This window comes from Lissotriton vulgaris, chromosome 9 (assembly GCF_964263255.1).
Source record: "Lissotriton vulgaris chromosome 9, aLisVul1.2, whole genome shotgun sequence".
NCBI classification, from domain to species: domain Eukaryota; kingdom Metazoa; phylum Chordata; class Amphibia; order Caudata; family Salamandridae; genus Lissotriton; species Lissotriton vulgaris.
The window spans coordinates 274353533-274379383 of NC_141697.1; the positions used below are offsets into that span (position 1 = coordinate 274353533).

The 25851-nt window shown below is 44.4% G+C and overlaps 1 protein-coding gene across 3 annotated transcripts in view; it reads right to left on the reverse strand.

Moving 5' to 3' along the window:
* The window catches only part of NOXRED1 (NADP dependent oxidoreductase domain containing 1), a 192154-nt gene that overhangs the window by 151686 nt on the left and 14617 nt on the right, over positions 1 to 25851 (reverse strand). Inside the window, exon 1 of one of the 3 annotated variants that reach the window (XM_086936623.1) lies at positions 1835 to 1899. The exons of 1 other annotated variant lie outside the window; for it this stretch is intronic. The gene's annotated coding sequence lies outside the window, so the exon portion shown is untranslated. Of the gene's footprint in view, positions 1 to 1834; positions 1900 to 25851 lie in introns of those variants that run through there. One more of the 3 variants, XM_086936625.1, reaches the window with a different exon arrangement.

Here is a 25851-nt window from a genome sequence, read left to right on the forward strand (position 1 = left end):
CTAACCCTTAAAAGCATATCTCCCTTGCAATAGCACCTAAAAAGAATACATCTTTGTCCTCACAAAGCTTCAAGAGAATCCATCAATGAAAGCCAGTACCAGCTCCCAAGCACCCTTTACATTTGCAGATTAACCAGCTGCATACATTTTCATTTCTTTCAGATAAGCAGGCGCCCTGGCAAGAAGGCGGGCTTCTTGTTTAGCTGCTTGCCCGCCAACGGTTTCACAACAGAAGAGACTCCCTGAATAAGACTTCAGCTGAAGCATTAAAACTTTCAAAATTAACCATCACGGGACGGTTGTCTTTTCACAAAAAGTAGGGCAAAAGTTTTTTCATAAATTAAAAACGTATCACATCATGCCATTTCGATCCTGTCTACTTCGACTACTGATGTAGTCTTCCATACCTCAAAAACACTTATACAGCATGTGTTTTCAAGTCTAACCTGTCGCATCTAACTTACTAATGGGAGTCACTTCTATTTTTAAAAAATGTGCCCCATTAGTAAGTTAGATAGCTAAAAATGAATTCTGAATATTTTATATCGGAAGAGGCGTACCAGCAAATGCTGAATTTTTCAGGCCCTCGTTGAAACGTTTTATGGTAAGTACCCACTTCAAGTAAAAATCACAATCCTTGCTATGGTGCACAACTAAAGTAACTAATTAAACCTGAGCTCAACCCCCTGATAGCTATGAGCAGAGCAGACAGGTTTAACTTAGAGGCAATGTAGAACTATACAAAAATTATTTGCCACTAAATTTTGATTTTTGTGTCGCTAAATTCCCGTTTGTGTGCTGCTAAATTTGCTTTTCTATGTTGCAGAATTCTGGGGGGGGGGGGGGTCTGGAGAGCGTGACCTGGAAGAAAAAGAACAGGACTCCTCCGAAAAATTCATCTTATTAGCATGCTTGCTATTCACAGCTCAATCATTAAAAAAAAACTAAAACCACAGACTGAATACGCTTATAGCATCTTACTTTGATGTTTCACTTTTACTTACATGTAAAGGCAGACAAAGAGAAAGTGAAAAGTCATGCTTGTATATGAGGAATGAAAACACAGTTCAACACACATGCCCATACAGGAAACTTTACATAACTGGAAGATAGAGGAAAACAAACTTTCAAGTCGCAGACAACACACTAAAACAGAATCCTTACCACCACAAATCTATAGGTAAGCGTGCACCCCTCTAAAACTTGTCATCCTCTTATTAGATAACATTTTTCGACAGTTTGGCAGGTCAATAAACTACCCTTCGATGTTGTTTAAAGAACCGTTACCACCCAGACTGCTAAGTGTCCAGCACAGAATAAAGTCAAGGACACCAGGGACACCATTCTAGTAGGATCTCATACTTCAGGTTCTCCTCTCAGTCTGAGACAATAAAAAAGAAAAAGAAGGATGGGATTAGTGATGTCCTAGGGCTCTCACGCGAGTGGGCGTGATCGACAAGCAGCATACTTTCAGGTTTCTTTTCTCCTGTCCTGAGGTTGGGACCCCTCAAAAGTTATGACTGGGGCAACGACGAGAGGGGTAGAGAATAGAGATAGGACTATGTGTCAAGCACAACAAATTGGGGAGAGACTAAGAGCAGAAAAGGCAGAGTTTAGGTTAATTTGTGTTTCGCCCGCGGTGCTGTTGTAAATGCTGCCTCCCCTACATCGTCTCTTGATAACTCATATCTGCTACCTTCTCAAATAAACCCATCTCCCCTCACACGATGGGCCACTCAGGTGACAACCGCCACCGACCATATTTGGGGAAATTAACTAATTTAACGTACTCACTCAAAATTGCAAATCTCTCCTTAACTTTAAGGACGCTCACCTCTCCTAGATTACAAACATAATCGAAAACTAGCTCTTGTTTCACACGGTGGCTTCTGCCCGCTGCTCCCAAGCTGAGTGGTCGCTCCCCTGCCTCCCTGGCGAACTGTGGTATCGTTGTTCCGCTTTATCTCGATTAACTGCCTCCTATTGTTGCCTGCAGTCTGCCCTGCTTGCCGCTTTACTTAATTGCATTTTAAAAGCGCTATTGTAATTTTATCAGTATTTGCGCATTTTGCCCCAAGCGCTCAGCTCCGCTGACCCCTCCGCTGCCATTTTGGTTGTTGTGGTCGCCCTCTGGAGCCCGCCCCGCCTCCCAGCTGAGACGCCCTCCCACTGCCTACAAACAGCGCTCCGTGACCTAAACGCGCTGTGACTCGCTTCGCTCCCAAGCTGAGTGGTCGCTCCCCTGCCTCCCTGGCGAACTGTGGTATCGTTGTTCCGCTTTATCTCGATTAACTGCCTCCTATTGTTGCCTGCAGTCTGCCCTGCTTGCCGCTTTACTTAATTGCATTTTAAAAGCGCTATTGTAATTTTATCAGTATTTGCGCATTTCGCCCCAAGCGCTCCGCTCCGCTGACCCCTCCGCTGCCATTTTGGTTGTTGTGGTCGCCCTCTGGAGCCCGCCCCGCCTCCCAGCTGAGACGCCCTCGCCCCTCCCCCTCCACTATCCATATATGACAGTTGTTCCCGCGTGCAGCGTTCACGCGCAGCGACCGCGCCCCAGTCGCGCCGAAGGTGCGCCAAAGGTAAGCCCGTCTACGCCCGTCCGCGCCTGGACCGCGCCCAGCGCCAGACCCCCTGCCCCTCGCGCTGCCCAGCCCTCCCGCATTACCTACGATGCCGCCACCCTCCTAACCCTTAACCCCGGTCGCGCCCCCGACTGCGTCCAAGCCGCTCCTGGACACACCCATGGACCTTTCTCCTGCTACTCCTGCAAATTCTCCGGTACCATCACCAACTCCGCTACGATCACACCTCAGATTCCCGACCCCAACCACCTACATTGCATCCTGCTCAACACCCGATCGGTCCACAGGCACGCCATTGACCTATGGAACCTACTAGACACCATCTCTCCAGACGTCGCCTTCCTAACAGAAACATGGATGAACGCTTCCTCCGCCCCAGACATCACCATCGCCATCCCTGAAGACTATAAGATCACACGCAAGGACCGCACCGGCCACACAGGAGGAGGAATCGCTATCGTCCATAAAAAATCAATCCGCATCTCAACCAGCTCTGACGCCAACCTCGCCAACTCCGAACACCTTCACTTCCAGATCCACATCGACCCCAAGACCACACTCAGAGGCACCCTCCTCTACAGACCACCAGGACCCCGCGCAAAATTCAGTGAAGACATCACGGACTTCATCACTCCACACGCGCTCCCCTCCAAAGACTACATCCTTCTGGGAGACCTCAACTTCCACCTTGAAAAGATCAACGACCGCAACACCACCACCCTCTTGGACAACCTCGCCAACCTCGGACTTAAACAACTGGTCACTTCCCCAACCCACATCGCAGGTCACACACTCGACCCCTTCTTCACCTCCAGCAATCATGTCTCCTTCAGCCACACTACGGATCTCCTCTGGACTGACCACAGCTGCGTTCACTTCACCTACAACAAGCCAAAACCCATCAACCACCTCCAACCAACTCTGCAAAGAAACTGGAACAAAATCACAATCGACCAGATCTCCTCATCGCTCCTTTTAAACACCCCAGCCCACTCTTCTAACCCAGACCAAGCCGCCGCCAACTTCACCCTATGGTTATCCAACACCGCCGACACCTTAGCACCACTGAAAAAACGTCAAAACAAACCTGGCAACAAGAAGGCCTCATGGTTCAACGATGATCTTAAAAAGTCCAAGAAACTCTGCCGCTCCCTTGAAAAGGTCTGGAAAAAAGACCCAACCACTAGCACCAAGGACGCCTTCAAAAACGCCACCCGCACACACCACCAACTAATCCGAAAGGCCAAGAAAACAGCATTCAAGGATCGACTTGACAACAACGCCCACAACAGCAAGGAACTTTTCAACATCGTCAAGGAATTTACCAATCCCTCGGCCAACTCCAACGACATCACCCCCTCTCAAGCCCTCTGCGACTCCCTAGCCTCATTCTTCCACAACAAAATTGCTGACATCCACAACAGCTTCGACAACCAACCCGGAGACCAACCCACCCAACCATATGCTGAACATTCTACCCCCTTGAACACCCTCAACGAGTGGAACCCAATCTCCACTGAGGACACCATCCGCCTGATGAACTCCATCCACTCAGGATCCCCCACAGACCCATGTCCTCACCACATCTTCAACAAAGCAGACTCCGTCATAGCACCGCACCTCCGAGATGTCATCAACTGCTCCTTCAACTCCGCCACCTTCCCGGAAAGCTGGAAACACGCTGAACTCACCGCCCTTCTGAAAAAACCCACAGCGGACCCCACCGAACTCAAAAATTACCGCCCCATCTCGCTCCTTCCATTCCCGGCCAAAGTAATCGAGAAAGCTGTCAACAACCAGCTCGCCGCTTTCCTCGAAGCCAACAAATCCCTCGACTCCTCACAGTCCGGCTTCCGAGCAAAACACAGCACTGAAACCGCCCTCATCGCAGCAACAGACGACATTCAAACTCTACTGGACAATGGAGACACAGTCGCCCTCATCCTCCTCGACATCTCTGCAGCCTTCGAAACAGTCTGCCACAACACCCTTTTACAACGCCTCAGAAACATCGGAATACAAGGAAAAGCACTGGAATGGATCACCTCGTTCCTCTCCGGAAGAACCCAGAATGTCCGCCTCCCACCATTCAAGTCAGAGGCCACTGAAGTCATCTGCGGCGTACCACAAGGATCTTCACTCAGCCCCACCCTTTTCAACGTATACATGAGCCCCCTCGCGGCCATCGCCCGCCAACACAACCTCAACATCATCTCTTACGCGGATGACACTCAACTGATCCTTTCTCTCACCAATGACCCCAGCACCGCCAAAACTAACCTACACGAAGGAATGAAAGAAGTTGCGGAATGGATGAAACACAGCCGTCTGAAACTGAACTCAGATAAAACAGAAGTCCTCATCTTAGGTACATCCCCCTCTGCATGGGACGACTCTTGGTGGCCGGAAGCCCTTGGAAAAGCACCCATCCCGACAGACCACGCACGGAACCTAGGCGTTATCCTGGACTCTTCACTCTCAATGAACAGACAAGTCAGCGCCGTATCCTCATCCTGCTTCAACATTCTCCGCATGCTCAAAAAAACATTTCGCTGGATCCCCACCGAAACCAGAAAAACAGTCACCCATGCTCTGGTCACGAGCCGACTGGACTACGGAAACACCCTCTACGCAGGTACTACCGCTAAACTCCAGAAGAAACTCCAACGAATCCAAAACGCCTCAGCCAGGATCATATTAGACATCCCGCGCAACGAACACATCTCTGGCCACCTGAAAGACCTCCACTGGCTACCCGTCAATAAGAGGATCACTTTCCGACTGCTAACCCACGCACACAAATCACTCTACGGCATCGGACCAGAATGCCTCAACTCTCGACTGTCCTTCTACACCCCCCCCCCCCGCCAACTACGCTCCTCCAGCCAAGCCCTCGCCACTGTACCTCGCATCATCAAGACCACCATGGGAGGCAGATCCTTCTCATACCTGGCTGCTAAAACATGGAACTCACTCCCCACTTACCTTCGCCTTACCCAGAACCACCTAGCATTCAGAAAGCAACTTAAAACGTGGATATTTGACAAGTAATCCTCCTCCCCTCCCTAAGCGCCTTGAGACCCTCTGGGTATGTAGTGCGCTATATAAATTCTCTCTGACTTGACTTGACTCTCTGAAAAGATAGACGGGACCAAAGTTGGCAAGCCCTTAAAGCATGGGCTGCGCTTAGCAGTAAACGTCTCCATGGCAACAGCCAATGAAAACGTCTTAAGGGACGGATTTGCTATGACCTGTCAGTGACGAAACAGTGAGGCTTCTGAGACGGCCCGCGTCTCCTTGACAACTATAACGCAGCCACCAATCTAAGAGCGGACCGTAACTCTTCCGTTTGGATGAACAACAATGAAGGCAGACATCTTTTTCTATTTTTGTTGTTGCAGATTTTTATAGCGCGAACTCGACCCGAAGGTATTGGAGCGCTTTACATGAGCACCGGTTACGTTACACAACGACACATTAATTTTTTTGGTAGGCATCTTGAAATGCTTCAAAGGAACCTCCACTTCAAAAGAAGGGTCGATTAGAGTACTACTCTAAGTGATTGCCAGTGGTTAGACTCAATGCAAGCATCCTCCTATTACATTTTGTGTTTGAGCAAAAGTCCGTGGCTTTTAATTAGAACTTTATTTGAAATTACCTGCATTAATTTTTAAGTTTTATCTAGACAATGCCCAGCCCTGCTAAGTTCCACACGTCTCGCTTAACATAATGCATTTCCGGTAATTTTCACACACGACTGCAATACCTGGAATTGTCATGCAAAATAACTGTGTCCTGTAGTACGGAAAAAAGAACTGTGTCCCGAAGTGAAATAAAGCCGTGTAGTCATTTCTAGTTTCAGGTTTTGCTGGGACTGAGCAAAAAAGCTGAGCTTGTTTTTCAAAGGCCACAAGATGGCGCTAGTGTACAACAGGTACCGGACCTTTCTTGAATCCCTCCCAGGATGCTGCCACCCTTTTAATGGATCCACCTTGAATAAGTTCAGGAAGAGGGGTATCTGACAAAGGTAAAATATTTTGTACACCAAATCCATGCACTAATGGAAATAGAAGCATCTTTGTGAGCATGTCCTGGACTACCAAGTACTGGATGAAAAAGAGGATTTGTTCTACATTAAGGTCTCGACCTACCCATATACATCAGAATAGCTCTCCAAATGGAATATGGGGTAGTCTGCTTAACGCAATGGGCAATATCACCAATGCTCTTAATTACCACTCAGTCAAGTTGAACATTCAGGTAGACTTACTAAATACACTGGCTCTCTCTAAAGCCGGAATAAACTCGAGGCTACTCCACCTATCAAACTTAGTGGTTAAGGATCAATCTGACAAAGATAATCTATAGATCACATGTACTTGCGCTCATATAATCGATAACATTTCAGAGCTACCAACTATATTAAGGTCCATGGTGACAGAGGTCAAGATGATTTCGGACAGAATTGCTGAAGACACAGCAGGCTCACTTGAACATGATCACGGCCATCACCCAGATACCAAAGTTCTATTTGTGGGAACACCAGGCGAAACTTGGAATTCACAGGAAAAAACAGTATTAGAAGAAAACCTACAAAAAACACAAACCGCACTCATACCTATAAAGCTCAGGAACAGAACACACTTGCATCAATAAGGAAGGAGAATGAAAGTGAAAATCAATCACCAAGGGGTGAGACTTTACAAAGCATCCCTCAGAAACCTCAGGACTCGATGGAAGGAAATGAACCCATTGAACCATTATCAGTATCTGTTGTCAATGCTTCCCAAGCCACCTCTAACCTGGTCCCAACCACTAATACAATACAAGAAGGATTAACTAAAAGAGCAAGAAAAAGATTAAGAAAAGCCCATAACAAATCACAGAAACTAAAGAAATCTACAAACGCTAGCTCGCCTACTAATCCCAATTCAAAAGAAATGTATCCAATCTTTAGATTTTTGAAATCCTGTCAATGTGAAACAGAAGGACTAACCCCATGCCCAAATGGATTAGTCATATCCTCCTCTTCCGTTGAAGCGGCTCATGAACCTATAATGTCACAACCAACTGCAGCATCTTATTCTCAAGCGCTTGGACAAGATCCGGTTCAACAAGGAAGTGACCTGCAGAGTGCAGTGCAAAATGTGGTCAGAGGAAAGTGTGTTAACAATGTTGTGTTACCGGAAAATGTTCCAACTAACATCAAGCTTACAGTATCTTCAGGACTACCAGACGTGGAAGACATTGGACCAGGCGATAGGAACTCTCAAGGCATGCAGTTGTCACCTGAGGCCAGTGGTAACCTAAAAAAGGGAAAGTTAGTGAACAACAAGTATCCAGTCCCCACTATGAAATGAATATTTACCCCATGGTATACTTCAAGAGGCCCTCACGATGCATTGAATCATGGTAATATTCTGAAACTGTTGAACTCAATCCCAGAGCTTAAGGATTTAACATCGGAAGACTTAGATTCAGTTGAATTCGAACAAGATCCTAATAATCCCACTAAAGAGGTGACTTTCACAATTTAGCACTGTGATGAGACAGTTTTTAAAATTTTAGAAAACAACTCACAATTTGAGAAACGGGGCATCAATATACAGAAGAGCAATGAAGATCAATATACAACTTTACTGATCCCGAAGTTAATAATTAATAGTTCTGCTTTAATAGATCCCTCTATGACCACAAAATCAAAAGGGTATTAAAAGGAACCATATGGCAACTAATTAATCCAGATCAGTCATCCGGGATCAAAGTTACAAGCTGCAACTCGGGTTCTCGAGTTTGTGAGGAGTCGAAGAAAAATACAACACTTAGTGATGACTGGAGCTGGTTTCCGAAAATACTCACAAAAGGGAAGACTGGAACGCATGAATGATGCCCAAAAAGTTCATTCAAGGGAATAAAACCTTTTAACATTTGCTCGTGGCACTCCAACGGCCTTAAAACCCTAATAGAGGACCAAGATACAGTAACTTTGTAAGGGATTTTGATGTTTTAATGTTTCAGGAAACATGGAATACGAAAAAGGAACCCCTTGTTGGATATTACGAGTATTCGAATTTTGCATCCTGCACGTCTATCTTTGGTCACGCAAATGGCGGCCTATCTATTTATGTGTCATTGACCCCGATGTCAAACGCTATGAAATCGACTTTCAACTAGTGTGGCTTCTGTGCATTAAATTAGACCTCAAACAACCAATAATATTTATAAATGTCTACCTAAGTCCAAAAGATACTGCCTAGACATCCCAATTTACTGCACTATGGGAAGTAGTCAAAATGCTGTACTATGAACACCCAGCCACCATGCTAATGATCTCAGGAGACTTTAATATGCACTTGCTCGCCAAAAACCACGCTAACAAACCAAGCAGAGCGCTGACACAGATGTGCCGTTCTCAGCTCAATAAATATAATCTTACGATACTAGAGGTAGATGATCAAAATCCTTAGTCCCTCATCCTACGGACCTATTTCTTTAGCTTTCTGTGCTGACAGCAAGATCTATTCCAAAATAATTGCATTAAGGCTCGGAATGGTTATCACTCCCCTGGTGTCCATCCGCCAACATGGTTTCATCCCAGGTAGTGATACATCAGACCACGTTAAGCGGGCAATAGCCTTGTTTTATTGGGCCCAGGCCTCAAAGCCACCCATGGGAATGTTCCTGTTGGACGCAGAGAAGGTGTTTGACAGGGTCTCCTGGGAGTTTCTCTGGTTGATGCTGAAGACCAAAGGGCTCACGCAGGAATTTATCGCAGCTATACAGGCTTTGTATGTGTGGTGATGTCTTCACCACACATACAAAGCTTGCTAAGCTGATAATTGAAAATAAACATTGCGTTTAGCCGAGCGTGAAGGGAAGCTCGTGCTGGGAGCGCCTGCTGAGTTAATAATTAAAAATAAACATCGCGTGCAGCTGAACGTGAAGGGAAGCTCGTGCTGGCAGCGCGCACTGTTAGCAGTGTTTGAAGACATCACGTGTAGCCAAGTATAAACAAAGCAGTCATCAAGCATTAATTATTTATGGTGTGTAAAGGAGAATTCAACTGGCTATTGAATAGCACAAATAAAGCACATTTAAGGAATAAAAGCGATTGATGATATTTTACCAGCTGACACTTTAACACACGCAGACCACGCGCGCGTGATCTTAATAAAGAAATGAAACTGGCTGACAGCATTAAACTTGTTTTAAAACGTTTGACATAAGATTACCTGAAGCTGTATATCATTCATTTCTGATTGTTCAGAGAAGAAATCATTTCCTGTTCCTGTTCTAAGAAACTAGAAAGCAAAGGAGAACTAAAAAATATGATGTCTATCTCAAGTAATTTCCTGTCTGTTGCTTTTCTAAGGAAATAAAATTAAAAGGAGGACTACACTCAATTTACAGTAGTTATATTTATGGACACAGGAAAAAGACATATACAAAGGAGATTTTGATATTCTGGACTACAATAGTTATTATTTTAGATAGTTATTTTAAATTGTTATTTTAATCCATTATTTTAATTTGTTATGGTAGTTTGTTGTGTTGATTATTTGTGGTAGTTTATTATTTTTAATTTATTGCAGGTATGTCTGATCAGGGAATGTCAGCACCACCCAATTTTTTACCGGTTCCCGGTGAACCAGCTATTCCCTGGAAAAGATGGAAAAATATATTCTTTACATACTTGTTAGCAATTGGTGGTGATAAATATGGTCCCTTAAGGAGACAAGCGATGTTGCTACATCACTTGGGAACTGAAGGTAGAAGAATATACGATGATCTACCTGAGATTTCCTTGGGAGTTGGGAATGGACATCCAATTAATGTATTTGACATGTCTCTTATGATGTTAGAGAAACATTTTACTCGCAAACTAAATGTAGTTTTTGAACAACATAGATTCTTCTCTCGCTCTCAATCCCAAGATGAGGAGATTATAAACTATGTAGCTGCTTTAAGAGGACTGGCAGTAACTTGTGAATTTCAGGGTTTAATAGAATCTTAAATTCGTGATCAAATTGTTAGATGCACGAAAAACAAAAAGATCAGAGAGAGACTTTTATCCTTGGATCCAACTCTTGATGAGGCTATTCAGATTGCAAGGAGTATGGAGAATACTTATATTTGGTTAAAAGAAATTGATGTTGGGAAGCCAAGCAACAAAGTATCAGAAAAAGATGTTGTTGCAATCGATGTGGAAGAAGTGAAAGTCAAGAAAGAAATTAAGACATTAGAAAATAAGACTGGTACAAATAAGTTGCCTGAAAGAAGGACAATTATTTGTTATAGGTGTGGTGGGCCAGGACATATTGCCACATATCGTGAGTGCATGGCAGAAAGGATGGAATATTCTCATGCACGGAATAAAGAAAGGTATGATAAGAGAAAAGGTGTGAAAGTTGTGGGTGTAGAGAATGGTGATTGGGTTGTCGTGAGGAAGGCTGGATTTGTTAAAAAAAGGAGAAAGCAAATACTCCCAACCTCGGAAAGTGATTAAGGTCATGGGATCCGTTGTAAAGTTAGATAATGGAAAAATCTGGAGTTTGGGAAATATATGTAAAATTAATCCTCATTTTCCTGAAGTTGTAGCTTGAACAATTTTAGTGTTTTATTTCTAAATCTTTTTAATTTATTTGAATGTATCTTAAAAAAGAATTTTGTATTTATTGTAAAATATTTCATTGTAATATGTTATTATTATTTTAGAAAGTTGTGTTATTTATTTTATATTTTGTTATAAGGGGGAGATGTGTGGTGATGTCTTCTTTAAGATGGAACTTTCTGATGTAAGTTGTGACATCACCAAAGATTCTTATGCAAGCAGTTGATGCTGAGGGTCACTGATAGCTGTATCTTAATAAACAAGCTCTTCAACTTTACTGAATTTTAAGTGTGATTACTACAGTATGTTTCTCCTGAGGCCTGCGTTCGGAGCTCTGGACACAAATCCAATTCATTCTCGATCAGCAGAGGAACCCGCCAAGGGTGTCCCTGCTCTCCATTATTATTTTCAATATATATTGACCCTTTTCTGAGCAAACTAGACGCCAGCTCGCAGATCAAAGCGGCTATGGTCAATGGCGTTGCGTACTAGCCTATGCTGACAACGTCGCCATCTTTACGACTAACATAAGATCTGCTTGTTCTGCAGTGTATGATCTAGCGAAACAGTTTTGTTTTGTTTCCGGTTATAAGTTAAACGCTGACAAAACCCAGGTCATACAGTCGGACATCTCAATACCGGAAGATATTCCAATTGTATCGGCAGCAACGTATCTGGGTGTGAGGATCACAGCTGCGGTTTATCAGATACCAGAGATTAATTTACTGCAGATTATAAAAAATACAGATCAGATACTCGCTAGATTAGTTCACATGCATCTTTCATTGTACGGATGGTGCAATGTTATTAAAATGCTGATTTTCCCCAAATGTTTATATTTGTTACGGACCATATCCCTAGAATTCCCGGCTTCTTGTATTTCTAGAGCAGAAAGAGTATGTACTGGATTTTTATGGGGATATCATAAAGCTAGAAGGGCAGTTAAATGGCTAACTCTTCCGAGACTCAAGGGGGGCTGGTGACTACCTTCTCTAATGCTATATCACTGGGCAGCACTACTACACTAATAGGGATACTGATGGTCGGGGCTAAGGCAGTAGTCCCTGAACCGATCAGACCTACTTTTTATGAAGTCTTACTTGGGGAGGAAGCTCGATATTGCTTAACCAAAGTTATGGAACCAAGCTATTACAAGAAAACAAAATTTTAAATCATTCAATCTGCTTTCGCTATCTGGAAAAAATGCGGCATCGGCTTGGTATCTCGAATATAAATGTTTTTACCCTCTGTTCTCAAATGGGCTTTTACCGCCAATCTTCCAGGACCAGATAACTACTAGCTGGGGGGCTCTTGGAATTAATGTCTTGGGGGATTTCTTTTGTGATGGTCAAATCACTTTGTTTTCTAAACTACAAGAAAAATGTGGGCTCCCCATGAGACACTTGTTCAAGTTTTTACAGATTAGAAGTTTTTTGGTTAAAACTTTGATACAGGAGAGGGTCAAGTTTGTGAAAATACCTCTGATGGATACTATAGCGACCAGGTCCCGGATTGGGAAATTGTATCAAATGGTGCTATCTGCTCTTCCTGATGATTTGGCTATCCAGAACGATAGATGGGACAGGAAATTTGGACAGGAGGGCACTGATCTGGAAGCATCTTTGGAATTGTCATATCAGATTTTAATAACTGGCAGCTTGAGGGCTCAACATTATATGTCTGCCTTTGATTTATATTACACCCCGGAGAAATGTTCTAAGTGGTCTGGGTCATGTGGGAATTCATGTGGCTGATGTGGGGCACTGGCTACTGACACGATTCATATGTTTTTTGCTTGCCCTAAGCTCGTTAAATATTTACAAGATATTGAATTATTCTTGGGCCAGACCCTGGGCAAGGTGATTTCAATAACATCTGGTCTAGGGCTCGAAAATTCCACTCGCATAGTCTAGCTAAATTTAACAAGGTCGAGCTGTTTTTAGGTCCTACTCGCCCTTTCTGGCGAGTAGGAAAACAAACCAACTTTTGTCCTCTGTCTGTGAAAACGGGACAAATTGTACAAGATAAGTTTTAAAAGCATTTTTATTGCTCACAAAGTTAATGAGCAATAAAGATGCCTTTAAATCTTGTTATCTTGTCACATTTGCTCCGATTTCAGAGATGGAGGTCAAGTAGGTTGCAGTTAGGTCGAGGACATTTTTAAGGTACTAGTCATGCAGGTCTAGTGCAATTTTTTTTATTTTTTGAGCCCTGCGGTCTAGTGATCCTGGGGATAGATAGGACTCAACATGGTGGGGTGGTCCAGATCGAAAATAGGTCTAGTTTTTATTGCAATGGCCATCTTGAGAGCAGTTATTACACCTCAATGGATTAGCCCAGATCCCCCTACGTTTATAAACTGGAGGGCTAGGTTACCTGCTATATATAGTATGGAATCAGCGGTATACAGATTAAAAGGTCGTAGGAGACACAAAATGGGCAAGAAATTATGGCCGCCAGAAACTAGCTGGATTGGGCGAATAATGTCTTCTTTCGTCATATCTGCCATTATGTATTTTGATCCTGTTTAGATAATAGGAAATGTCTGGTATTTTTTTATAGTTTCTGTTCTCTTCTTGCATTGATTTGCCAATTAATTACTCTGATGTATGTTGTGCCATAACTATTGTCATTGTTAATGCATAAATAAAAAAATAAAATAAAAGGAACAATCAGTTAAAAAAAGAAATAATAAATAAAAATAAAAAGGAAGATGCTCAAAATCCCAAGTGTGTACCTAAATTACAAAAATTAGGTCATCTTTCCTCTTTCTACTATTGATTATTCCATCATTTCAATGGAGTTGACATCCTCCTTCCACCTTTATCAAGTGATTCCTAGGATAGAAAGCGACCACAATCCACAAACAATCTCCTTGGTATCATCAGTCGCCCACCTGCACAAAGCAAGATCTATGGTAACCGGGTCAACTGCCTTTAGCCTGAAATGGCTAGTGTGGAACTCGAGAAACAGAAGGAAATATGGGAATTTTAGAACCTGCAATTGCCAAGGCGCTACTTGAGAAAAGTCAAGGGAAGTCTATGGTTGATATTTGGTCCTGTCTGTGTGCTTCAAGTTTGGATCGCTTTCCTTCTTCAACTACATCAAAAGGGTCCATTATGAGGCCTAAAACATCAGGATAGTATACAAATAGGCTACTTCACCAAAAAAGAGAACTTAACAAAGTAATAAGAGCCACATTTAGAAAAACAAATGGAGCCATTAAAACTTCGAAACTTCGCCAACTAAAATGGCTCACAAGGTCCTATAAGAAGGAAATATGGAAACCCAAACTTGCGTACTATGAAGGAATATGGACTAAGCTGCATTTTTCCTGCAAAACTAAAAACTTTTAAGTATTCTGGGGCATAATAAACAATCTCAAAAATGGTAGCGAAAGAGTGAATAGTGCTAATATAGCCGAATCCTGTTGGGCTTCTTTTATTTCAAACCTTTATGGGGCATCCCCAGATATAATGTTCAACAATAATGCAGTTCATCAAAAGGCAACCTCACTGAGCAGAGAAGACGGTGGAACAGCCAGGAATGATCAGTTTTTTTTATTCTAGCCGAGCCACAAGTCAATGAGATATGGCAACCGGAACAAGTAAAAATGGCAATTAGCAGGATTAGATCAAATGGTGCGCCAGGCCCCAACGGAATCCTGAATTCAATCTTTAAAGCTAAGCTTGATCTTTGGTCAGAGATTTTAACAACTTTGGTTAATGATGTTATTAAAACTAAAATGGTCCCCGAGTCATGTCAGGGAAGCCTAATACAGCCGATTTATAAAAGTGGCCCACAAGATAATCCTGCAAATTATAGGCTAATCGCCCTAACAAATGTGGAGGCAAAAATCTTCTCAAACTGTTTGCCCTGGAAGAATGGGCCACAAAAGAAGATCTAATCCCAACGTTCAAAACTGGTTTTCGTAGGGGCGAGTCAAAGACCACAAACTTGACCTTACTGATTTTATTGGCTGAAAGAGAAAAGCATAGAAAACAAAAGCTATTTATTTGTTTTCTCCACCTTAAGGCCGCTTTTGATTCACTCCCCCCTAATTTACTATGGGCTAAGCTATCTGAATGGGGCATACCATATCAACTGCTTGACATGATTAAACTGCTACATACTAATACGTGGGTCCATGTTAAAGTCAGAGACGGTAGATGTATAACCGGCTGATTCAAAACTAAAAGTGGTCTTAAACAGGGTTGCGTTTTGACACCATGCCTTTTTAATCTTTTTATGGCCGACCTACTGTTATATCTTTAAAATGCCAAAGCCAACTCACCTACCTTCTCAGAACAAGATATTAAAATTTACAACATGCAGATGATAGCATACTGTTAAGCCACACTGCTATAGGTCTAAGAAGATTAGTGGATTCATTCAATAACTACATATCTGCTAATGGCTTACAAATGAATACCAAAAAGACAAAAATAATGACGATTGGTGGTACAAAATCAGACAAGAGAGTATGGAAGATTAATGGGTTACATGTTGAAACAGTGAAATTCTATAAATATTTGGGTAACACATTTGATGACAAATTGTCTTTTAAACAGCATTTTATGAACCAAAAAGCTAAAGCTATAGCCTTGTCCTTTGCTTTTAGAAAGTTGAGAAATACGTTGGCAGGTCCAAACCATGAGCATTTACTTAAGGTCATGAAAGCAAAGCGGATTCCTTCTTTGGCTTATGGTTCAAAGATTTTTCAAGGTAAGGACACGAAAATCCTTGATTAATTACAAATAAAAGTTTTTAAATCTGTTTTTAGTGGTCCAAGGTATATTGGGCATGCCAATGTCAGATTGGAATTTGGTCTGAAAAGACGAACTCTGATAAGACAATCTGCTTTTTTTAAATCGTTACATTCTTTTTTTTGTTCAGACCAGGGTACCCTTGCGAATCAATATTGGCAGGAAATAATGAGGTATGGGCATGCTAAGGGCTGGAGAGCATATTTAATGTAGAGTTTAAATAGTTTTAAGTCTCCGCCCCTCAAAGACGTAGCTAGGAGCAAAGTGGGGTTTAAACAGACAATAAATCGATCAGCTAATTCCCTATCAATTCTCTTAGACAAGGATGAGCTCACCAAAAAGAGTCACTCCTGGTCAGTTATTAATTCATTAACTATATTAGAACCACAATCTTATCTTACAACCCATTTAACATCATTTTTAAGGGACAGATTTATGTTGTTACGATTTGGGAGATATCCCACAAAGGATGGAATCCCTTCATGGGAACAGATTTGGCCCACAAACAGCTGTAGGTTATGCGTTTTTTATAAAGAATCTTTCATGCATATTGTAACTTCTTGCCCTCAGCTGGTAGAAGAGAGGAAAGCTCTATTAAAATCCATCTTCAACAGATATGGGGTGAGAACAGGTCGACAAGCTATAATAACTTGTCTCTGGAAACACGCTTCGCCTGATCATAAGTCACAAGCTCGATCTGGCTTTCATAACAGAGACATGGGCAGATGCGGCCTCAGACCCAGAGCTGGCACTGGCACTTATTACTCAACACTAAACCAAACCTCGTATCGGATACCAATGCAGTGGTTCACAGATTAGCCACTTGGGTTAAAACAACGGTAGATGCTGTAGCCCCCAAAAAGAGTTTTATGTCCAGAAGGAAAAAGCCCTCTGAACCTTGGTTCTCAGACAAACTTAGAGCACAAAAACAAGCATGCAGTAGGTCTGAAAGAAAATGGAGAGCAAATTATGATCAGGGGAGAAAAATTGAATACGTACATACACTGTCAGAATACAAGATCATTGAGGAAAAAAGAAAATATTTGACAGCAAAAATCTTGGAGGCTAAGAACTCCAGCAGGGAGCTGTTTGCTACAGCAAAAAAACTATCCAATCTTCCAGCTAAATCTCGAATGGCTAGTGGTCTGGAATTTTGAAATACTCTGTAATTTTGTTTTTTTTAACAAAGTTGAGACAGTTTATAAAACCTTCAAAGATAGCAATCACTCCTCCTCTAAGATACCTAAGCCGGGGCCAGATACTCACACACCCGGCACTAGTATCTCCTTTTCTTCTTCCTTGGTGGAACAGATCATTTAAGTAAAGAAGACAACCAAGTCAGGAGCCCTGTCAGACCCCTGTCCGCCTAAAGTTTTCCATCTGTTCCCTGAAATTTTCAGCGAACAACTTAGTTTAGTGTTCACTGAGATAATAGAGTCAGGCATGTTTCCTGAGGCGTGGAAGGCAGCCTCAGTCCTGCCTCTGATAAAAACAAGCACTGGCGTTGCCAATAGGTCTCGCAGTAGGAAAGTTGGAGCTATTACAATTGCAAATAGCAATGCCTTTTATTTTTGTTTTCATTTTAAAAACATAAAGGGCTTTGTCATTTACAAAACCAATAGCTCCAACTTTCCTACTGCGAGACCTATTGTGTACTGCACAGTGTGGGTGAAAGTGGCACTGCGTGGGTGTGAGTGCCTTTGAGTGAGTGGCGTTGCGTGGGTGAGTGGCGTTGCGTGTGTGATTGTTGTTGAGTGGGTGAGTGGCGTTGCGTGGGTGAGTGGCGTTGCGTGGGTGAGTGGCGTTGCGTGGGTGCGTTGCGTGTGTGAGTGGCGTTGCGTGTGTGAGTGGCATTGCATGGGTGAGTGGCATTGCATGGGTGAGTGTGGCGTTGCGTGTGTGAGAGTGGGCTTGCGTGGGTGTGAGTGGCGTTGTGTGTCTGAAAGTGGTGCTGTGTGGGTAAAAGTGGCACTGCGTGGGTGTGAGTGTATTTGCGTGAGTGAGTGGCGTTGCGTGGGTGAGTGAGGTTGCGTGGGTGAGTGAGGTTGCGTGGGTGAGTGGCGTTGCGTGGGTGAGTGGCGTTGCGTGGGTGAGTGGCGTTGCGTGGGTGAGTGGCGTTGCGTGGGTGAGTGGCGTTGCGTGGGTGAGTGGCATTGCATGTGTGAGTGGCGTTGCATGTGTGAGTGGCGTTGCATGTGTGAGTGGCGTTGCATGTGTGAGTGGCGTTGCGTGTGTGAGTGGCGTTGCGTGTGTGAGTGGCGTTGCGTGTGTGAGTGGCGTTGCGTGGATGAGTGGCGTTGCGTGGATGAGTGGTGTTGCATGTGTGAGTGGCGTTGCATGTGTGAGTGGCGTTGCATGTGTGAGTGGCGTTGCATGTGTGAGTGGCGTTGCGTGGGTGAGTGGCGTTGCGTGGGTGAGTGGTGTTGCGTGGGTGAGTGGCGTTGCGTGGGTGAGTGGCGTTGCGTGTGTGAGTGGCGTTGCGTGTGTGAGTGGCGTTGCATGTGTGAGTGGCATTGCATGTGTGAGTGGCGTTGCATGTGTGAGTGGCGTTGCATGTGTGAGTGGCGTTGCATGTGTGAGTGGCGTTGCATGTGTGAGTGGCGTTGCATGTGTGAGTGGCGTTGCATGTGTGAGTGGCGTTGCGTGGATGAGTGGCGTTGCGTGGATGAGTGGTGTTGCGTGGGTGCGTGGCGTTGCATGTGTGTGTGGCGTTGCATGTGTGTGTGGCGTTGCATGTGTGAGTGGCGTTGCATGTGTGAGTGGCGTTGCATGTGTGAGTGGCGTTGCATGTGTGAGTGGCGTTGCGTGTGTGAGTGGCGTTGCGTGTGTGAGTGGCGTTGCGTGGATGAGTGGTGTTGCGTGGATGAGTGGTGTTGCATGTGTGAGTGGCGTTGCATGTGTGAGTGGCGTTGCATGTGTGAGTGGCGTTGCGTGGGTGAGTGGCGTTGCGTGGGTGAGTGGCGTTGCGTGTGTGAGTGGCGTTGCGTGGGTGAGTGGCGTTGCGTGTGTGAGTGGCGTTGCGTGGGTGAGTGGCGTTGCGTGGGTGAGTGGCGTTGCGTGTGTGAGTGGCGTTGCGTGGATGAGTGGCGTTGCATGTGTGAGTGGCGTTGCATGTGTGAGTGGCGTTGCATGTGTGAGTGGTGTTGCATGTGTAAGTGGCGTTGCATGTGTGAGTGGCGTTGCGTGTGTGAGTGGCGTTGCGTGTGTGAGTGGCATTGCGTGTGTGAGTGGCATTGCGTGTGTGAGAGTGGGCTTGCGTGTGTGTGAGTGGCGTTGCGTGTGTGAGTGGCGTTGCGTGTGTGAGTGGCGTTGCGTGTGTGACTGGCGTTGCGTGTGTGACTGGCGTTGCGTGTGTGAGTGGCGTTGCGTGTGCTGCCTTCATTGAAAGGGATAATCTAACTCCTGAAATGTTCTTGATTATATAACCCAAGATCAAACAAAAACTAATTAACTATTGGAAGAAAAGCACGAGACCTTTAAAAAACACTTTCCTCCTTCACTAAAACATGAAGGTATACACCAAATTCAATAAACTGGGTTCTAGAATATTAATTTAATGTAAATATAACTGGTGTGGCTCTGATTTTATACTTTGCTTATACTTTTTTGTTAAACAACTGTGTAAACTAAGTGTTCTGGCATCTAGATGCGACGGACCACACTGTAGAAAACCTCAAATCCAAAACCGTGGCATAATGTAAAGAACAGGAATTATTACCACGATAGCCCATTTTATTGGCTTTATAGCTAAAACAAGCAACTGTAAGATCAGTCAAAGCTAAAAACACATTGGGATTTTGACGAGAACAAAACATTAAGTGCCCACATTTTGAAAATCACTGGGATTGTTCTCGCTATACTAATGTTTAAGAGGAAAAAAGGTCAATGAAACTCAACTGCGTGTACCAGAGATGAGGAAGAAGAACTGTTAAACTAAAGTCATGTAAATAATTACAAGGAAGGACGGGTGAGAGACGCACGGAGAGCAGCAGCCTTTGATGTGCTGGCCGGCCGACAAGTGAATAATTAGGGGAGGAGAAATGCTGGCATGAGGCCGAGCGCACGCTGGGGTTTTAGGAAAAAAACAGAGGAGGTGGTCTTAGGATACGTGAAAGGAGAGACTGAGGTGGAGTGGACTGGAGGGGAAGGAGACCTGGCCCGGAAGTTGCTTAAAGAAGAGACACGTGAACACTATAAAAGGCCTAGTTATTTATTATAGATTTTACATTTTAAAATATTAAAATCAAACATAAGAGAGGTTTTTGAACAGCGCACACCCCGAACTCACACATTCAAAGGTTCTGTCATATGTGATGTACACAAAGGCGGCTTGGTGAAAAAGATTTTGCCCAGGATCACACACATTAGTGAAGCAGGGATGCCGGGATTAATCTTAGACGTTTCAAATTCACGCTGCATTTCAGCCATCTTTCATTTATAACGTGGTTTCACTTCAATAAAAGACCATAAACAATGAAGAAAACGTTGTTATAATAATAATCTACAACTTAAATTAAACACATTACTGAAGCTTCCTAACAGTTTGTGCCGATCAAAGATGATTTTCTTTGGAAGAGTGAGGTGTATGGAAGCCGATGGGCAATGAAAGTCGGTGTGCTTACTGCCCTGGTGCGGGTGCAGCATGCAGTATTGTTGTAGGGCTCCACATCATATATAACACCACACACCCTGAAAATGGCGAGGAGGGGGGGCAAGGGAGGTGATGAACTCAGACAACGGGAGGGGGCGGGAGCAAAGTTAACTTGGACAATGGTGGCGCACAGAGAAGACCTTGAAACGCAAGCAGGAGGACGGGACGGGCTGAACAAGAAGTAAAAGCAAACTTCCAGATTAATACTTTCTTCCCCCAACACGTGTCCCTATCAAAACGAATGTAACCCACTTACTCGGGATACATCCTCATCCATGGACGTCCACAGAAACTGAACAGATCGCACAAGAATGAGATTCCAAAGGCAGGGGAGAGGGGCTGCCCCAGGACCAGGGGAGCCTAAGATAGCAGGGGGAAGGAGAGCGAGCTGTGAGGAGAGGGTAGAACGAAACCAGGGGAGTCTGAGATAGCAGGGGGAAGGAGAGCGACCTGCAAGGGCTTGTTTAATAGAACATAGGTAAGCATTGGAGGTGAACACTTGCTTACATGCTCACTCAGATGCGTGCACTTGTTTAATTTTGTAGTTACAGCTAATGTTCGTAAGAGACTTTGATTGCATAGGGAATGTTTCCTCATGTAAAAAGACTAGGTGGTTTTGACATGATGAAGTTAAAGCGCGGAGTGAAAAATAAACAAATGAAAGACATCTAAAGTCAGCTTTTGGTTTGACAATAATAGGTCCGAGTTTCACTCGACCTAAAAATTAAACAGACAAGCGGAAAACGAAAGCCGTGCAAAACTAGATGGGCCGGCCAGCAGTGAAAAAAGTAATGTTTCGGGAGAGCCTGGTGCGGGAATGCGAGCGAGGGGAGGCAGGCAGATTACGAGGGAAGCCGGATGGGGGCGGGAAAGCCTGGTGGGAGGCGTGCGTTGCGTGGGTGAGTGGCGTTGCGTGTGTGAGTGGCATTGCGTGGGTGAGTGGCGTTGCGTGTGTGAGTGGCGTTGCGTGGATGAGTGGCGTTGCATGTGTGAGTGGCGTTGCATGTGTGAGTGGCGTTGCATGTGTGAGTGGCGTTGCATGTGTGAGTGGCGTTGCATGTGTGAGTGGCGTTGCGTGTGTGAGTGGCGTTGCGTGTGTGAGTGGCGTTGCGTGTGTGAGTGGCATTGCGTGTGTGAGTGGCATTGCGTGTGTGAGAGTGGGCTTGCGTGTGTGTGAGTGGCGTTGCGTGTGTGAGTGGCGTTGCGTGTGTGAGTGGCGTTGCGTGTGTGAGTGGCGTTGCGTGTGTGAGTGGCGTTGCGTGTGTGAGTGGCGTTGCGTGTGCTGCCTTCATTGAAAGGGATAATCTAACTCCTGAAATGTTCTTGATTATATAACCCAAGATCAAACAAAAACTAATTAACTATTGGAAGAAAAGCACGAGACCTTTAAAAAACACTTTCCTCCTTCACTAAAACATGAAGGTATACACCAAATTCAATAAACTGGGTTCTAGAATATTAATTTAATGTAAATATAACTGGTGTGGCTCTGATTTTATACTTTGCTTATACTTTTTTGTTAAACAACTGTGTAAACTAAGTGTTCTGGCATCTAGATGCGACGGACCACACTGTAGAAAACCTCAAATCCAAAACCGTGGCATAATGTAAAGAACAGGAATTATTACCACGATAGCCCATTTTATTGGCTTTATAGCTAAAACAAGCAACTGTAAGATCAGTCAAAGCTAAAAACACATTGGGATTTTGACGAGAACAAAACATTAAGTGCCCACATTTTGAAAATCACTGGGATTGTTCTCGCTATACTAATGTTTAAGAGGAAAAAAGGTCAATGAAACTCAACTGCGTGTACCAGAGATGAGGAAGAAGAACTGTTAAACTAAAGTCATGTAAATAATTACAAGGAAGGACGGGTGAGAGACGCACGGAGAGCAGCAGCCTTTGATGTGCTGGCCGGCCGACAAGTGAATAATTAGGGGAGGAGAAATGCTGGCATGAGGCCGAGCGCATGCTGGGGTTTTAGGAAAAAAACAGAGGAGGTGGTCTTAGGATACGTGAAAGGAGAGACTGAGGTGGAGTGGACTGGAGGGGAAGGAGACCTGGCCCGGAAGTTGCTTAAAGAAGAGACACGTGAACACTATAAAAGGCCTAGTTATTTATTATAGATTTTACATTTTAAAATATTAAAATCAAACATAAGAGAGGTTTTTGAACAGCGCACACCCCGAACTCACACATTCAAAGGTTCTGTCATATGTGATGTACACAAAGGCGGCTTGGTGAAAAAGATTTTGCCCAGGATCACACACATTAGTGAAGCAGGGATGCCGGGATTAATCTTAGACGTTTCAAATTCACGCTGCATTTCAGCCACCTTTCATTTATAACGTGGTTTCACTTCAATAAAAGACCATAAACAATGAAGAAAACGTTGTTATAATAATAATCTACAACTTAAATTAAACACATTACTGAAGCTTCCTAACAGTTTGTGCCGATCAAAGATGATTTTCTTTGGAAGAGTGAGGTGTATGGAAGCCGATGGACAATGAAAGTCGGTGTGCTTACTGCCCTGGTGCGGGTGCAGCATGCAGTATTGTTGTAGGGCTCCACATCATATATAACACCACACACCCTGAAAATGGCGAGGAGGGGGGGCAAGGGAGGTGGTGAACTCAGACAACGGGAGGGGGCGGGAGCAAAGTTAACTTTGACAATGGTGGCGCACAGAGAAGACCTTGAAACGCAAGCAGGAGGACGGGACGGGCTGAACAAGAAGTAAAAGCAAACTTCCAGATTAATACTTTCTTCCCCCAACACGTGTCCCTATCAAAACGAATGTAACCCACTTACTCGGGATACATCCTCATCCATGGACGTCCACAGAAACTGAACAGATCGCACAAGAATGAGATTCCAAAGGCAGGGGAGAGGGGCTGCCCCAGGACCAGGGGAGCCTAAGATAGCAGGGGGAAGGAGAGCGAGCTGTGAGGAGAGGGTAGAACGAAACCAGGGGAGTCTGAGATAGCAGGGGGAAGGAGAGCGACCTGCAAGGGCTTGTTTAATAGAACATAGGTAAGCATTGGAGGTGAACACTTGCTTACATGCTCACTCAGATGCGTGCACTTGTTTAATTTTGTAGTTACAGCTAATGTTCGTAAGAGACTTTGATTGCATAGGGAATGTTTCCTCATGTAAAAAGACTAGGTGGTTTTGACATGATGAAGTTAAAGCGCGGAGTGAAAAATAAACAAATGAAAGACATCTAAAGTCAGCTTTTGGTTTGACAATAATAGGTCCGAGTTTCACTCGACCTAAAAATTAAACAGACAAGCGGAAAACGAAAGCCGTGCAAAACTAGATGGGCCGGCCAGCAGTGAAAAAAGTAATGTTTCGGGAGAGCCTGGTGCGGGAATGCGAGCGAGGGGAGGCAGGCAGATTACGAGGGAAGCCGGATGGGGGCGGGAAAGCCTGGTGGGAGGCGTGAACGCCGGATGGGGGCGGGAAAGCCTGGTGGGAGGCGTGAATGCGCGAGGGGAGGCAGGCGGGAGGCAGGCGGATTGGGAGAGAAGCCTGATGGGGGCGGGAGAGCCTGGTGGGTGGGCGTGAATGAGGGGAGGACTGGGCTGGGCTTGCATGCGATGCGCGTGCATGTACACGGGCACTGCATGAAAACCGCGGGGCTGAAAGCCCTTTGGTTTGAAGATGTTTTCGCCACATGAATTCTCGCTACGCTCGATGCGCTTGCGCGCATCGATAGGTCGCGAGACCTAAAAAACCTTGACCCTAAGGAACCTAGTAGCTAGTGTCCGATCTTTCCAGTCTAAGGTGTTGGAGAAATTGCTTAACACACAGCTCATAACTTTCATCTCAGCAGGAGTCCTCCTGGACCATTCTCAATATGGTTTTAGAGAGGGCCACGGAACAGAGACTGCTCTGGTCATGGCGGCAGATGAACTTAGAAGAACACTGGATGCAGGAGGGAAGGCCGCCTTGATTTTGTTAGATCTATCAGCGGCCTTCGATACAGTTAGCCATGAAATATTAACTGGCAGACTAGCAGAGCTGGGGATTCAAGATGCCGCCCTTACTCTACTGTCACCCTATCTAACGGATAGAACTTTTGCTGTTGAACTGGGTGGCATTGCGTCCAAATCCTTCAAACTGCTGTGTGATGTGCCACGAGGTTCCTCTTTGAGCCACACACTTTTTTATATTTATGTGGCTTCTCTGGCCTCGATCATTAAGCAGTGTGGTTTTTTGGTAGTCTCCTAAGCTGATGACACCCAGGTGGTGGTATCAGTCTCAAATAACGTGGAAGAGACAGCCGATCGTTTTAACGACTGCATGTCTCAGGTAAATACCTGTATGCAGACCTACTGCCTGAAAATGAACGGTGAAAAAACAGAAGTCTTGCTGCTAGGATCCAACGTTTCCTTCTGGTCTCCGAGATGGTGGCCGGCCAACTTGGGCGAATGCCCAATTCCAGTCCCTAAGGCTAAGAACCTAGGTGTTGTCTTTGATGACGGATTGATATTTGATTGTCAGATTAACAAGCTTGCATCCACCTTCTGGGGTATTTTAAAGATGATCAGGAAGATCCGTCCTTTCATTCGCCCGGATGCATTAAAAACACTTGTCACAACCTTGGCCCTTTCCAGACTAGACTATGGCAATGCCGTATATGTGGGGATACAATCCCAGTACTTACTAAAACTGCAGATATTGCAGAATGCTGCAGCTAGATTAATACTGGGCATCCCCAAATATGAACCAGTCTCCCATTGATTGAGAGACCTCCACTGGCTTCCAGTGGATAAAAGAATTAAATTCAAATCACAATGCGTAGCATATAAAGCCCTACAGGGTAAAGGAACACTGTATTTGAGGACGCACTTGAAATGGTATATGCCAGTCAGAAATGTAAGATCATCTCATTCAAAACTGTTACTAATACCCAAGTTCAAGCAGGTTCGCTGGGGGGGGGGCAGAAGCTTCCTATTGGGGACAACGAACACTTGGAACCTCCTGCCAATCTCGATAAAGAGCAGCACGTCGCTCATGTCTTTTAGAAGATTGCTGAAAACATGGCTATTTTCCAACTGATTCTGCTCTAATTTCGTATCAGCATCACTAGGTCCTGCCATTCCAACGTCCTGCCAATTCCAGCGCCAAGACGCCCTTCGGCATACACGCAGTATACAAATTTATAAATCAAATCAATCAAATGAAAACTACTGCTGCTAGTTGTAATATTCTGCACAGGTACACTTT